The sequence below is a fragment of the Limanda limanda genome, chromosome 1 (assembly GCF_963576545.1).
Source record: "Limanda limanda chromosome 1, fLimLim1.1, whole genome shotgun sequence".
In the NCBI taxonomy this organism is placed as follows: domain Eukaryota; kingdom Metazoa; phylum Chordata; class Actinopteri; order Pleuronectiformes; family Pleuronectidae; genus Limanda; species Limanda limanda.
The window spans coordinates 40915299-40931793 of NC_083636.1; the positions used below are offsets into that span (position 1 = coordinate 40915299).

The window sequence follows — 16495 nt, forward strand, 5'->3', positions numbered from 1 at the left end:
TTTGCGAAGAGACATTTCTTCAATCTAATTATTTGATGTGACTAACAACTAGCGCAGACACTAGCTATTCTATCACCTTTGCACATACACTTTGATGACAAGACTTCGATCGGTTTAGCACACATGTTTGGGGCCCGCACGCGATGGCGTAGCAGGAAAACACAAACAGGAGGGGGCATAGACAGTGAATGAAGACACAGGCAGCTGCTGCTCAGGAGGTTGAGCGGAGCTAGAGTTGGACAGCGGTTCGATCACGACCTTTCCCATTCTGCGGCTGTGCTGGCTGATTGAGAAAGTGCTGCACTAAGATGCACTATATGAATATTTTAATGTTTTTTAAGACTAGAAAGGCACTAGATAAATACTTAGCTTTTACACTGTAGACAAACCTTGAATTTGATAGAGCAGAAAAGACAACATGGAGAGAGTAGGAGGCATATTTAAGAGTGAATGTATAGGGAGAAAAATAATGAAGAAGAGGAAAGTAAGGGGGGGAGCGAGGATGGTGGGGGAAGGCAGCCCTGCAGGCAGAGTATATCTGACTGATAATAAGGAGGATTAGAGATGTGACAGAGACTAGCCTCCAGCACCCTCCTCAGTGTCCCTTTATGTGTGTGTGTGTGTGTGTGTGTGTGTGTGTGTGTGTGTGTGTGTGTGTGTGTCTGCCAATGTGTGTTTTGTGCTGTCCTAATTTTACATTGCTCCGCCTAAATCATCACTTACTTTACTTTCCTCTGCAAATATAGCGATGATAAAGATCATGTGATATGATTCAAAGCTCTAAAATGGATCCTGATGTGACTATTTTGTCCAGAGTTTATCACAACTTGTGTCTCGGGTTAGAATTTATCATCATCATTCCAATCGTTCAAATTTTGTAGAACATTTAGATGTGACAGTACAGTTGTCCTTCAACCTTTTCACTTCGACTTTTAATCTTGTTGGACATTTGTGTGAAAAGTTTTCTTCACTTGTGTGTGAAGTCTTGAGGAATGGTCAAAAGTGTAGTGTGTCCGGTAACAGTGACCGTTACATTTGACCTCAGACAAAATCTAATTAGGTCATCCTTGAGTCTGAGTGATGTTTGTGCCAGATGAAAGGAAATTCCCCATGGGCATTGTTGATAACCTGCATTCACAGAATATGCATTTGTCCACCAGATTCGAATCAGTTAATCCTTGAGTCGAAATTAACTCTTGTACCAAAGTTCAAGTTATAACCTCATGCCCTTTCTGAGATATCCCACAATAAATGGACTAGTGGTAACATATTAGAAAGACTTTCAAGATTTAGGATTCATGGCGTGAAAGTTTGACTGAGTACAACACAAACTAGAGAGAAACAAGTGCATAGTTTTAATAATAAGCAATGCAATGTGGGAAAAAGTCTGATTCTACATAAGACCTGTGTGTGCACAACTATAGTAAGTGCAGTAGGCCAAAATTAAGGCAGGAAGTAAGTGTAAACCATTATGGATTATTACATAAAGAATAAATTAATGTAATCCTCAAAGTCATTTTCACTGCCAAATAATTCTGAACTTTGTATAAATACACTAGAAGCAATGATGCCAATACTGTTGAAACGTGTCTGAAACTCTCAGGGTGTTCTCAAAGCAGTTGAATGCACAGACAAAAGAGCTCGTTTAAAACTCTGCCAGCTCAAGATAAAGCGAGCAGGGTATTAAGGAGAGCAATATGTTGGATTTGAGATGCACTGCTCTTTTAATCTGCCTTCCCTGTGGCCTTGGTTCCACCTGTGTGGCATTGACTTATTCACCCCCACACCTACCAGCAGAGAGACAGATTGCATTCATGGTTGCCCTCAGTGTGACTGATGTAACTCACAGCTGGTCCCAGAATACACACACAGTCAGCTCTGGTTTTGCAACATTATGTTAAGAGATAGCGGGTAATATGGGCGAATCTTACCTTAAGTACATATATGTGTGTATGTGTGAGAGTGTGTGTGAGTAAGGTTGTGTGACACACACACACGCACAAACACGCGCACACACACACACACACACACATACGCACGCAAACACACACACACACACACACACACAGACACACACACACACACACACACACACACACACACACACACACACACACACACACACACACACACACACACACACAGACACACACACACACACACACACACACAGACACACACACACACAGAGTCTAGTGAGCCCAGTTGGATGTAGTGTGTCCAAGCATTGTGTGAATCCTGGACAAGGAGACTTTGGCATCACAGAACCCATCTGTGGGACAGAGTGGAGACATCTGTCCATGTCATCCCCGCCCCTCCCTCCCTCCATCCGTTCATCCATCTCTCTCTCTCTCTCTCTCTCTCTCTCTCTCTCTCTCTCTCTCTCTGCATCTATAAAATGCAACAGTGCAGAATGTGCCACACACTCTGCTTTGTAAAATTGTTGTGGAGCAAGAAAAACACATAAAGTGATATAGTGAACAGACACGTAACAAGACATTACATAGCTGACTTATTCAAATACATAAGAGTGCGACTGATTGTCAGTGTCGGGGCAGCGTGCTTATAATCCGAGAATCTGTGGACTGACTTGAACATGTTTTCTTCTTCATCCTCAGAGACAGTACTGCAACAGCTGTGAGAATATTGCAGCCCCACGCCAAAGCTGCCCCACCAGCAATAATATCTGGGCTGATAGATCATTTTGATAGAATGATGTTTTTAATTTCACAATATATGACGCCTGTATCACTGATCACTTGCGTCTCACAGGCTCCTGTTGTTAACAGACTCACAAACAAGAGTGCTTTACTTTGAAACTGGTAGGCTTACAGGAAGTGCTGCAAATATTCATATTGTTTGTAACATAGTGGACAGATTGAAACTGCAATGAGAGACATTTTCACCGTCTATTTTGCTGTAAACCACATGTGGTACTTGGAGAAACTAACCCAGACTCCAACTCCCCAACATTTTGCTGCCCAAATTGTCTGGTTAGAGCGGCCATACTGTCTGCGCCTGAGACGTGCGTCTTACGCAGACAGTATGGTCGCTCTAACCAGACAATTTGGGCAGCAAAATGAAAAGCAAGACATTCTGCAATGCACACGCAAAACACTGGAGACTCTACCTTGGATACCAGCCTTGTGCTCAAGACAGTATTGTTGTGTGTGTGTGTATGTGTGTGTGAGATAGAGAGAGAGAGAGAGAGAGAGAGAGAGAGAGAGAGAGAGAGAGAGAGAGAGAGAGAGAGAGAGCTACAGTTTAAGGCTGTAACTACCAGTTCACACTCACAAATTATCCAACCATCCATCCATCACACTGAGGTACTCAATTCCTCACACATAAACACACACACACACTTATCTGGCAGGTCTCAGTCTCCCTGATGTGCCATCGTAACATGATGGAAGATATGTTGCATGTTTCTGTGTGTTGCAGCAGCAAACAAGATTAAGGAGAGGGAGGCTTTTTGGATGGGGAACGATGGATTGGGAAAAATGCAGAGCTAGAAGTGAAGGAAGAGGGGAAACACTGAAATGACAGGCAATACAACACAACCAAACAAAGACATGAAGGGTGAAAGCTAGACAGACATAGAGAGGAGAAAGAGGGATATCGTTGGACAAGCCGAGGGAAGAAATCATAGACAGGATTAGTGACACTTGAATAGTCAAGTCCCCTGTTCCTGCTCTCCTCTGCTTTTCTGACACTCCTTCCTTCTCCCCATCTTTCGCTCTCAACAGACACTTTTGCTCTCTCAGTGTCTGATGTCAAGAGAGCCAAACCAATTCTCATACCCCCAATTTGGCAGAACACGCAGTGTGAGCTATACAGCTATTTGTTGATTTGATTTTGAGCTGTATACATTGATCCAGTTTGGGGTAAAACAATGCATTGGTGATGGTATGTCCCACAAACACATAGTCAAACACTAACTTTAATGACACATGGTGATTGATCTGCTCAATAGTCAACAACGAGTTGTTAAAAGTAAAACTGAGGTGAAAAAAAAAATGATTTATTTTGACAAATTATTTAACTTTTTATATATAGATAGATTATCTAAAATATAGCTGACTCATTTTCATGCAGTTTAGTTTGTCAAAATGATTCTTTGGTGTTCCAACCATAGCTGCTTTACTCTGCTGTTTACCCTGGCACTGCAATGTGCTTTATGGGCCCCTGTCACAAATTCCCTGACAAAAAATATGGGCAATTGATGTGAAAATTGATATGGAGAATTTCTGATGAACTCTCACACTTGTTGAAACTTAACTAGGCAATAGGCATGTCAATACACTGTTTGCCTAATGAATTGTAGTGATGAATTATGCATGAATGTTTTTTTAACCAGGATATTGTTTCATTATTCCATTGATTAACTTTTACAGCTTCATTCAATATGTCCAAGCCATCAAAGTGCAGGGAATATAAGGCCATAATTAATGCAGTAGGCCAAATTTAGGTTTGCAATCCTTATTCCAATTTACAATAAAGACAAATCCATCCAAACTCAACAATGCTGAACAGAAATATGTCGCCAGCCTTCTGGATAGATCGACGTGGCCACTCTGATGACGCCAATATGCTGTTTGAGCCATAAATCTTTGCCATTGTCACTGTTTTCCTCTTTCACCTTGTCACCATCTCATGCATCTTGTAATTGGATGAAGCTCTACCATGACCATTTCCATTTCAAAGAACAATACAAATCAATAAAGAAAACTACATGAATCACTTTAAACAATGTCAGATACATGACAAATGTCACATGAAAATGATTTCAAACCACACAATGTGACTCGCTGCCATTCCTGCTCCTCCAACAAGAGTTATCGGCAGGAAAGAGGCAGTAACAAGCAGAGACTGTAGGAAAATGCTTTGCGACGTTCCCAAGAGCTGGAAGTTCTAGACAATCTTCCCCCATCCCACCACCCCCAGCTACACTTCAACACACATATAAACACGTGCATGTGTACACACACACACACACACACACACACACACACACGCACATATAGCACTTCACAACAAACCCAATCTGCTGGGCTCAGCAGCAGGAGGGAACTGGGATGTGACAAATCAGGCGGGACCGTGGCAGTCAACTTCATGCCCAGCGATAATGAGCTCCTGCCGGAGACAACTCTCACAGGGAAGGAATGGAGATATGGAAAAACATTAACAACATGTTAATCGGTCAAAGTGTGTAAAGGATTTTCAAAAGTACAAAAGGACTTAAGTTATCCTCTCAGGGAGGAGTCCGTGACATTGTCGAGTAGATGGGAGGGTAGAGGGTGGAGGAGAGAATGATCCCAAGAAATCAGATGGGCAGACAAACACAATCAGTAAGACGGGGTGAGCGCAGGAGTCTGCAGAAGAGGAGTGTGTGCTGAATGGGACGAGGACGAGGACGGGATGGATCAGAGCACATGATTTGCCGTGTAAGCCTCCCTCTCTACTTCAGGTGGGGGTTCCAACTTGTGTATCTGTTTATAGAGCAGGTGGATGAGTTGCTCTGCCATTAGGATTGTAGTGTAATTTTCCTGGGTAAAATAGGATTACTAACAATTCAGATCCAGAGCCTCGTGCTCCTGACAGAGAAGCCCCGGTCCCCTTGAGTAGCCAGCCTTGACCTAGGGACAACCAACCAAGACAGGCTTGTCGATCTCAGGTTACGACCTGGATGCGAGCAGCTGTGTTTTGAACAAGCTGCAAACGAGTTACTACGATTTGGCTGAGGCCTGTATACAGGGCGTTGCAGTAATGTATGAGCTTTGACTACCATTTTAGTGAGATCAAATGTATTGACAAAGTGGACATTATCACTCTTATTGTTTTCATTATAACTACTAGTCTGTCAGAGCTGAAACCTGATTAGTTCCATGTATTGTTCCATCTTTAACAGCAGATGCAGTAGTTATGATTCAGGCTACAACATCTTCAATCCTAAAATCACACATCAGTTTTTGTGTGGAAGGTACCTAATTTACAGTAAGTGGTAGTAAGTGAGAGTTTGATTTTCAGCTTTTAAACCTGAGCAGCCTACCGAAATGAGCAACCGCACCATCAAAGTTGTACCAAACCAGATGGGTTAAGCCCCCTTTTTTTGCATGATGCTTTCACAAGACCGTAGTTTGAATCAATGATACCTTTTTTTCTATTCAAATTGATTACTGGTTGAGTAAAGATCTATTTTTGACTGCAACAACTTGTCAGAAAGTAATTTGTGGAAGTGACAGCCAGTGGTTCGTCATCTTCAGCACTGCTGCAGTCACTGATTGTTTTTTCTAACTGTATTGCCAATGATGAAGACGATTTGTGCTCTGCTGCTGTTGACAGAAAACAAACCTTTTCTTACTTTCCTCAGTTTTTCCCTTCCACCCATCCTCCAGGTTGGGCACACAGCAGATTTTGTTGTGATACAGACCCAGCTCCACTTCACCTATTTTACAAAGCAGCTGGCTTCTTTCTACCATCAAATGAGCCTCCATGAATGTGATGGGATTGAAGGAGAAGAAATTACATTACATGTTATTTAGCTGACGCTTTTTGTCCAAAGCGACTTACAAATTAGTACACTCAACATTTATGAGGGGCCATTTTAGGGGTTCAGTATCTTGCCAAGGACACTTCGGTATGCAGATGGGGAAGAGTGGGGATTGAACCTGCAACCTTCTTGTTGGAGATCGCCCACTCTAACCCCTAGGCCACATCGCCCCAAATTCACCTTGTCTTGTCATATCTTGACTGCAGCATGTGACGTTTTACACCCTCACCATTCCTTACTTTTAGTGCAGGCATGATGAGCGGCCGTTTAACTTGCAATTAGAAGCATATTTGTCCCTCCTGTTCTAAATAATGACCAATTATCAGAGTGTGTGAGGTGGGCTTCTGCATTGAAGAGATATTTCTGACAGCAGAAAGGCTATTATGGGTGGGCAGCTGAATGGGCGGGAGTTCTAATTGGAGGCAGATTTCACACTGATATTTCTGATGATGCTGCAGCATGAGGGAAAGCGAAAAAGAGAAAGCTGGGCAAGGAGGGGAAAATGAGGGCGTGAGCAAGAAAGGAGATGAAGAGGGAAACAGACACAGGGAGATGGATAGAGTGGAATGTAACATGAAGAAGAATGGGAGAAGAAAATGATAAATAGAGAACAAAGAGTGAACAGGTCCCGATACAGTTGGTCTTTCCACCAAAGTCTAATTCTGTCCATAAAATCTGTCTTGACTTCTTTTTTTCTTTCCTCCTACCACCCTACCCCCAACCCTTTCCTTTCAGAGTGATAGTTGCCTTGGCAACCATGGCAAATCTTCCTTTTCTCAAACAGATGTCCCATTTAGTTGGAAATTAGAACGTGTTAAAAACCCACGAGACGCAAATTATTTCAAAGTTCTCTGGTGGAGTGAAGGAAACGAAGGGCGGAGAATAGGAGCAGAAAGGCACACGCACACACACACACACATACACACACACACACACACACACACACACACACACACACTATTATTGTCTCCTCTGGTCTCTTGTGCTTCAGCATGACAATCGTGGAGATTAGGCACATTATCCAGAGCTGGTGGCTTGCTGAGGGAAAGTGGTTGGGCAGAGAGTGGTTGGGTGGTCACTACAGTAAAAGGAGGGGTGGCAGGGGTCTCACTTCTGGATCTGAGATGGGGTAAGGGTGAGTGAAAAGAACACACTGTGATAAGGAGCATCCCCCTCCAGTGAAAGGGTAGTCTGTTTCTTACAAAACAACATTGCTTAAAGTGTTGAATATGTAAATATTAACAATAACTGTTCCTTGATTTCTATGAAATAATGTGCAAGAAAACAAGCACTTTAAATAGTTATTAAACGTAGCATTAAGTTACAATTAAACAGTTATTAAAAAATATTTTAAGTGAATAATTGCTGTTGTTTCAAATGCAAATTAGTACTTGGAATAAAAACATTCTAACAGATTATTTGATGAGATATAAAGGAAAAATTCAGCAAAAAAGCTTTATGCCCTTCAATAAAAAAGAAACTGGCTGGGACAAGTCATTATTGGCTAAATGTGAAAAAATGTGACGCTACAGTAGCAGAACTGGAGCATTTTGCAGTGATGTTTAACAATCACCAGGGAGAAATCCATCATATAAAACACAGACACAGACAAAGCAGACTATGCAATGCAGCTCAAGACGTTTGATCATTGTCAAGGCCAAAGAAGCTTCCTCTAATGGTAAATTGTATGGAAAGGAAACAATTTTCGAACAACACATACTGTTATCATCTTTTAAGGTGATTTTGATACACCTGTTCAGGGAAACATGGCCTGAGAGACCATGGTGTTCTCAACTGTTAACACTGAAGGTAAACATTATATTGCAGTTGGGTGTGCAAAATGTTAGCTAACTGTCAAAAGTTGTCATATGAAGACCCAAAAAATATCCCTCACACCCCACATGGGGTGGTGTGTCTTCCTCAAGCTCGGGTCCTCTACCAGAGGCCTGAGAGTTAGAGGGTTCTACGCTGTATCTTGGATGTTCCTGGGACTGCGTTCTCCTCGACAGAAGCCTCAGATGTTGTACCTGGGTTCTGCTGGAGCAACTCCCCTCGTTTGGGGGGGTCAGAGCCCCTAATACTTCTAATGCTCCTAATGTTCCTAATGCTCCTCCTTCCCTGACAACACATACCCCTGAACCTTTGTACCAGTCGCTAACAAAAAGGTTTAATTACCCTAGAATTATAAAGGAACGCTGTAGCTTGCCTTTTTAGTGGTAAAAATGTCATTTTGAAATATCATCACATCAGATATATAAGCTACTGTATATGTGATGAAGAAGTCATCACCCCATCACACATTTAGATTGTACCTGAGTAGGTCACAAAGCTAAAATAGAACAATATGTACCCAGTGATTTAATAAAAGCAGGTACAGCAGGTATTGCGATAAGTATAGGCCAGAAGTAAACATTTTTAAAGCAACACTTGGAATTATGAGAAAATAATTCTAGGACTGTATAAGATTTTAAGTGTTTTATTTAAAGAACATGAATAGGAAAGCATTCGCTCATTTTACAAATCTATGTTCATCTTGCTTGAAAGGCTCATTTTAATGCAAGTTGATCACTCAGAGTTAATCTTCCTCTTTTGACACAGCACACACAGTTGTTTATGCAAAATGCTCCAATACATGAAATTGCATTTAAAGAAGCACAATCATCTAATTTCCATAACCCAAAGAAAGACAGACACTGAGACGGTAGGATTTCCCAGTGTGGACAGTGTCTTTCAGTATCCATAGCATCCTACCAACATCTCTGCGGTCAAACACCAAACATAACTGCTCACTGATGAACTGGTGAGTCATGAAGAAGACCAATGTGTGTGTGTGTGTGAGCGTGAGTGTGTGTGTGTGTGTGTGTTTGTGTGTGTACGTGTGTGTGTGTGTACATGTGTGTGTGTGTGTGTGTGGGTGTGTGTGGAGGAAAGAAGGGAGACTGAGGCAAGGAAGAACATAAGGACAGAATCATTTTAATTCATTTTTTTTCCTCGACAATGCCACATGCCTTAGGGAAGGAAGGCATGTGTGAAATAGAGAAAGAAAAATGCCCTATAGTGTGCCATAACACACGAGCACACACAAATGCGAGACACACACACACACACACACATCCATGCACGCTGGAGTCCTGCCCCTGGAGGCCATTTAACAGGTAATTTAAAGAGAAATCCCTCCAGGGAAACGACACAGTTAATGTCCTCACGTCTGCTCTTACTCCCTCCATAACTGTTTATTCAGCTATAGGGCTGTAGACTGGCACCACTTAGGAGGGAAGAAAAGATGAAAAGGTAGAGTAGGAAGAAAAAAGGGAGGTCTGCAGTAGGAAAGTGACAAGTGTTAAAGTAGGCTATTTTATTCTCCTTTCCTCCAGCAACTCCCTTCAGTACCTCCTTTATTAATGTTCTGTGCTCATCGGCTACTTTATTTGGGTCCTGTGGGAATGTAAGTGCTACGGGGATGGAGGTGGGAGAGAGGATGAATGGATAGAGGACGGGGGGGGGGGGGTGGCGGGGCAGGGCCCAAGAGGGTTCTGGAAGTCTCACAGAGAATTGGATGTTAATTTAGAGCAGGCTCTGGTGACGAGGCCCAGAAAAGCATGAACTCCCAATTGTACATTTCTTAAAGGAACACATTGGTGATGCTGCATGACAGACTATAATACGACTAACAAGATTTGAATACATGGGCCTACCATGATTCCAGGCAGCCACTGCGGTTAAATTTCAGTTCGATAAACTAATCAGCTTGAAAAAACGGATGAGTGATATTTATTACACTGAGCATTTTGTCATCTGGATATTTTGTGTGTTCAAAAAAGTGACGGAGCAGTATATTTGTTAGTTCCTTATACTGTAAGCATGACTCATACAACCACTACAGAGGCAATCCATGTGACTGTTTTCTCCCTGTGGTTGAGATCTGGTTGACTTGAGGTACTTCACACTTCTTGGTCAGGTTTGACTGGATTAATAAATAAATAACATGACTTGTTAGTTACTTGAGGCATAAATCATGAATCATTTTCGTTGGTTACGTCTTCGTACATATCCACTTCAGTACCCACAGTCAGTTGCTGGTTCAAGCTGTTACATTCAGATCTGTGTAGGTCTGGTTCTGCACTGTTTTCTCAACAAATAGCTCAGCAGCCACTTAAACACAATTGCCTTTTAATTAGAAACTCATTGGTTGAACTGATGAAGGCTAACATTCCTGTCATCAACTCTACTTTTTAAAAACTGTGAGAGAGGTGTTTGAGAAGTCATTCGACAGTATATCAATTCAGGAGGAAGTTAATTTATTTGCATATTAATTTGTCTGCCCCTTTCACATGTGGCTCAAACTACTGTGTAAACCAAGTGATCATACAGTAGAAACACAATTCTCTAAAGCAGCTTCAGCACAGAACTGAAGAACTGAAGATAAGCACAGTTTGATGAGTATTATAATGAACATCAGCATTACTTTGGCCTTTTCGAAATGATATCTAAAGAGAAATCGAAGCGTATGCTGCACGTCAGGTCCTTCTCATATCACTCAGTGACTGCCAGACTAAAAAAACTAGAAGTATTTTAGAAAGACTCTCAGAAACCTAAGAAATCAGGCTTAACTTTAATTAACTTGTGCCTATTACCAACTTCATTACTGATGATGGCAGAATAAAACAAAGGTCACTAAATGTTCACTCTGATGGATTCTTTTCTCCAAGTTGATTTTCTTAGCATCCTCAAGTGAATCCAATGACTGCCTGGAAGGCGGAAAGTCAGGCAAACAACTGATGGTTGGCAATAATGTAAACTAAGCACAGCTTGTAGTTAATGGGCTGAAAACATGGAACACCACTAACACAGTCCTTTAAAAAGTAACATTTGTTGCCTATCATTCTTTCGCTCCATCATCAAACTTCAACTCCTGTGATATCTTTCCCCATCAGACGGAGAATAAAGAAAACTCTTGACGCCTTCCAAAGAGAAAGAAGGTCAAATAACCTTCATGCCATCGCCATCATTATTAGCATTAAAGGAAAAGTAGGCATGCTATAACTGCACTTTTCCTCTTCTATTCCACCCCTCCACTCTCCTGCCTTTTTATTTTACTTCACTAAGGCCATGAAAACAAGTAAGTTAATTAAAGACGGGGAGAGTCCCTTCCATTTCCCACTCATCAGCGAGGACAAGTTATCAAGCCTAACCCAGGTAGTCCATTTCTGTCAAATGAAAGAGCAGAGGCAGAGGAGATGGAGGGAGAAAGGGAAGAGGAAGATGAGAAAGAAGGGGGGCAGATAGGATGAGGAAAAGGAAGAAGAAAATGGTCTCTCTTCATCTCTTTAGTTTTTGATGAGCTTTCTTAATTGGGCCACTATAGAAGGAGAAGTGAATCCTCAATAATTAAAAAATCTAATTAAAGAGTCTTTTGCATCTCTGTCCTTAATTATTCCGTGCGGAGCGGTGGGGAGTGATACATTTCTGCCATTTTCATTTAAAGAAGAAAAAAGGGTTTCTCACTTTCTCTCCCCTGTCGCTCCGCACAAATCCCCCATCAACAATCAGACGACTTTGTCTCTCTCATCCCTGTCTGTTTGTATGTCTGTGAACTAGCCGTGCCTCTCCCCTGCCTGTCTCACACTCCTCAGAGACCATCATTATAAACATTTAAAGAGATTTAATCCATTAGTACCAATACACATGCACACTATTCCTTCCCTCTCCTCATCTGCCCCCTGCATATCCTCTCTAACACTCTGTGTCTGTCTGTCTCTACGCCAAATGACTCCACCTTCCTGCTGTGTTCAGCAGAAGTATTTAAGACAAAATGAGACATGAGGAAAGAGCCCTTAACCAAACTGCACTTCCTAAATTAGATTTATATCTTGAGCCTACAAAATGTCCACAATAAAGTCTATAATATGTTTTCATCAAAGTTATGAGGACTTTCCCCTAAAATTATCCTGAGGCAGGAGTTGAGAGCCACAGACAGAGCAGGGAAGTTGGATGGTTTTGAGAGATGGACCATCATATTGTTGGTTATGGTTTGTTATATAAGCCTACCCAGCCCATGATATAAACTGGCCATCGGGAAAGAATAGAAATAGAAAAGTAGAGGTCTTATTGTTCGTGATGTGTCAATAATATCTGACCCTAACACACTTAATTTGAAAAAGATTTTCATGAAATTAGTTTTTTTTATAAATATGGGAAATTTAACATGAGTTGATATTTGGAGTTAAATTTATGCTAAAGCATCAACCTTTGTAATAACCACATCACGGGCCATGCAGGCAACATAAAGTCAGTTATACAAAATGTAAGCGTTTGTAAAAAAAGCAAATGTAGATTTCAATTAGGTGTTATAAAGCCCCTGGTAGCAAATCAATTTATTAATACAAAAAACAACACTATTTTCTGTTCCCCAGACACCTTAAGAGAAGTACATCCAGTTCATCTGTGCACTGTGAATATCAAATCTTTTTGTAATCTCCTTTACTCTTCTTTGACAGCTTTAATTACAAGCAATAAATACGCTGGTATAAGATTTTAAAATACAACACATTTGTGTGTTTACGACCTTTTTAAACTTTGAACATTTTAAAAAGAGCATTTTAGTCATTTCAGATGTTTGAGTTGCTCATACTTCAATTTCAGTTGATGTTCAAATGATCTGTATCATAAATGATCCTGTACATAAAACTGTATACAAAGTATTTTGATCTCGATCCACTTGCTGTTTATACAGCTGCTTCAGTATTTAATGTCATATATCCTATACAATCTATGTACTAGTTCCACAAATCTCTGTCTGTATGTAGAACACATATCGTTCATCAAAACGTTAATCTTATCAATTTTACACATGGCGATTTGGACGATACATTCTATATTTATAAAACCTACGTCAGTAAGCAACCAGCACTCTGGGGACAGAGTTACAGACGTCTTCTTCTACAGCCTCAGAGAAACGACAGCAGTGGTCAGCAACTGGCGGCCTGTGGGCAAAATTGCCGCCAGATCACTTTGAATATTTGTTTGTGTTTTGACTCACACTGACTTTCACAGGAGTCACGGATCTCTGTCATGGCAGCAACATTAATAGTTTAATAATTAAAAAATTCTGAAATTCCTCTCAAATAGCTGACTTGACAGCTAAACAAGGATGAGCGCAAAGTTTTCTAACTTCACTCTGCACCATTGACCATGAATATAAAAGCCAAACAACATCCAGCATGCAAAAAAAAAAGTGACAGCATATTGTAGGCCTGTGTGAGGTGGGCTCAATAATGACAAGGATAAATTCTGAAGTAGGCTCCAGAGTGTATCAAAGAAGCTGTGAATCTTAAAATTATAATGCACATGTATTTATTCAGTATTTCAATTTCAGAAAGAAAGCTGCAACCAGCATTACCACAAGCCAAGCAAACAACCAATCCCAAACATTCATGTTAAGAACGAGCACTGCACTAGAAATTATTTTTACAGAAAAACTTGAACTACATTTAACAAGCCTACATCTGACGATGTCCCTGGTAAGAGCAGGGATTACTTTTCTTGGAGCAACAAAGAGTTGGAACTGTTACTGACAGTCAACAGTGGACTTACTATCTCATTTGCATTCACCAATCAGTTCCATAGTAAACCAGTGAAAAGTTGCAACTGGCAAATTACTTGGGGCTAAAGAAATAAATGTTCAGGGCTACAGCTGTGAATGCCCAAGCCAAGCGACAAATATGGCCTCAAAATGGTTTAGTTATTGCTGGTCACAAGCATTTTCTCTTCAACGTGCTGAAAGATTTGCCATCTTTACGACAATAAAATTATAAAATTAAAAAAGTTGAAGAGGACCGCACATTACTCTTAAACTGGTCTCACCTCAGACATATCATGATACTTCACTACATATAATATCATTCCAGCATTCGAATATTAGTCAATGAATTCCATTGTTCACATTATCAGTACCTCAGATATCACATATTCATATGGCTTGTTTTGTTCAACCTACAGACCAGGCAAACAATCTCATGATTCATGAGGTTTTAACCATCATACTATGATGAAAACTAGCAAAAACTTACATTTAATAAGCTGGAACCAAATAATTTTTTAGTATTTGCTTAAAAATTGGTTTATTAGGGGGGCTAACCAGGGGCCTGACAACACATTTTAACTCTGTGGTTTTCTGGCAGTTTAGTCTAGCAGTAATTGTATTTCTGAGCATCTTATGGACAACAGAATATTACCAAGTGTGGAAATCTTCAACACAACAAGACAGTACATATAGGTAAATGCACAAGGATGCAATGTATTCAGACAAGGACTAATCATTGTGATCAAGGCTTTTGTTATAGAGGAAGATGTTTTCACTCCTTTTTCGAACAGACATGAGATTCTTTATTGGTTACTGATGAAGAAATTGAACGCATACTCATGGCTGTGTTTGGGCTGGTAGAGGAGCAGATCTATGAATGTGTAAAGCTGCGTGTCCCGGCCATGCAGCTCATTATTAATAATGACTCAGATGTCATCTGCAAAGGTTGCCAGATTGGCTTGTGCTGTAGAGAATCTTAGTCGTTAAATTATGAGTAGTCCTGAGATACTAAGTATTCAAGATCTGCGATACCAGCCGGTGAAACTATTGTGTACGTTCTGTGTAAATATTTTATTTGAATAGTGGATTTTCTTCAGCAAGATTCAGACCAGCAATAGAATGCAAACTATAGCTCAGTATTAAAAATGAGGTAATTTACACTGCGTTTTAAGCCTGAAAGTCAACTGGAAATGGCTAAGCTAGTGGACGTAGCCACAAAATGGCGTGCCCGAGGGTCCTTACATGCTCCTCATAGGAAGATAACAGCGGACATTTAGGTTAAAAACATGGTGTAATTGATGTTGTTTCGAGTCGCAATAGAGTGTGTCAGGGCTTGTATACACTTGGATGACACAACACGAGCAGTATGGAGTTATGTTGTGTTTTTTTTCAGTTGTTCTGAGGTGAAGTCACCATTGACTTAAGTTGTATTGGATTCTGCTGTAGGGGTGAGTAGATAATGAGTGAATTTTCATTTTTCGGTGAACTATCCCTTTAATTGCAGATAAACACAAAGTTTTCTGACTTCACTCTTCACCATAGACTGTTTATAAAAAGGGATTTCACAAAACATCCAGCACACAGACAATAGAAAACTGACAGGATATTGTAGGTCTGTTTGAGGAGGACTCACAATCCAGGAAAATACTTCCAGCCAAGTGATGTAGTGCTGGTGCTACATGCTACATGCTAAAGGGAAGAATCCAATGTCGAATTATAGGCCAAACCTGTTCTGTAGGAAAGCGACACCTGGCATTGGCCATAATTTAAACTAAATAGTTGTGATATGTCAGTGTGTAAATGAAACAACAAAAGCTAAGTGGTCTCATGTGCTGCTTCTCCCAGTCAGAGTGAGGATGAGCAGCAGTAAGTCTCTTCATGAGATATAGAGAAATAAGTCACAGTGACCTGAATCCCAATGAAACCACTGAGTCACATTTACTTTGTCTGCAGCCATACATATCAAGCACACACAACCACTCTCAATCTGCTTTTTCTCAGTTACCAGCCTGAGTGTGACTGAATATGTGTTTGTAGCTGCTTGGTAAATACCGGACAACACTGGTGAGTTCCCAGGCAATCCTACTGTATGCCTTCGTTTTGGGCTCTTACACCTAAAACATGCACACAGACAGACACGTGCTTGTGACTTGTCTTTCCATCTGGTGGCTGTACAAATATATCTGAGACCCTCATCTGTAAATTTCACATTAACATTAGGAGCAAATAATAGAGCAGTGTTCCAAAGCCACCCTTCTGATTTGCAAATTGGGGGGTTGGAGGCAAAGGGACCAAGCTGGAGCTACAGTTCAGGTAAGTGGATTGGGTGACGCGCCCATGTGTGTGTGTGTGTGTTTTGTTCT

At 40.9% G+C, this 16495-nt stretch overlaps 1 protein-coding gene across 1 annotated transcript in view; it reads right to left on the minus strand.

The window, feature by feature from the left end:
* mpped1 (metallophosphoesterase domain containing 1) overlaps positions 1 to 16495 on the minus strand; it is a 65790-nt gene that overhangs the window by 23290 nt on the left and 26005 nt on the right. The gene's annotated exons all lie outside the window — the stretch shown is intronic.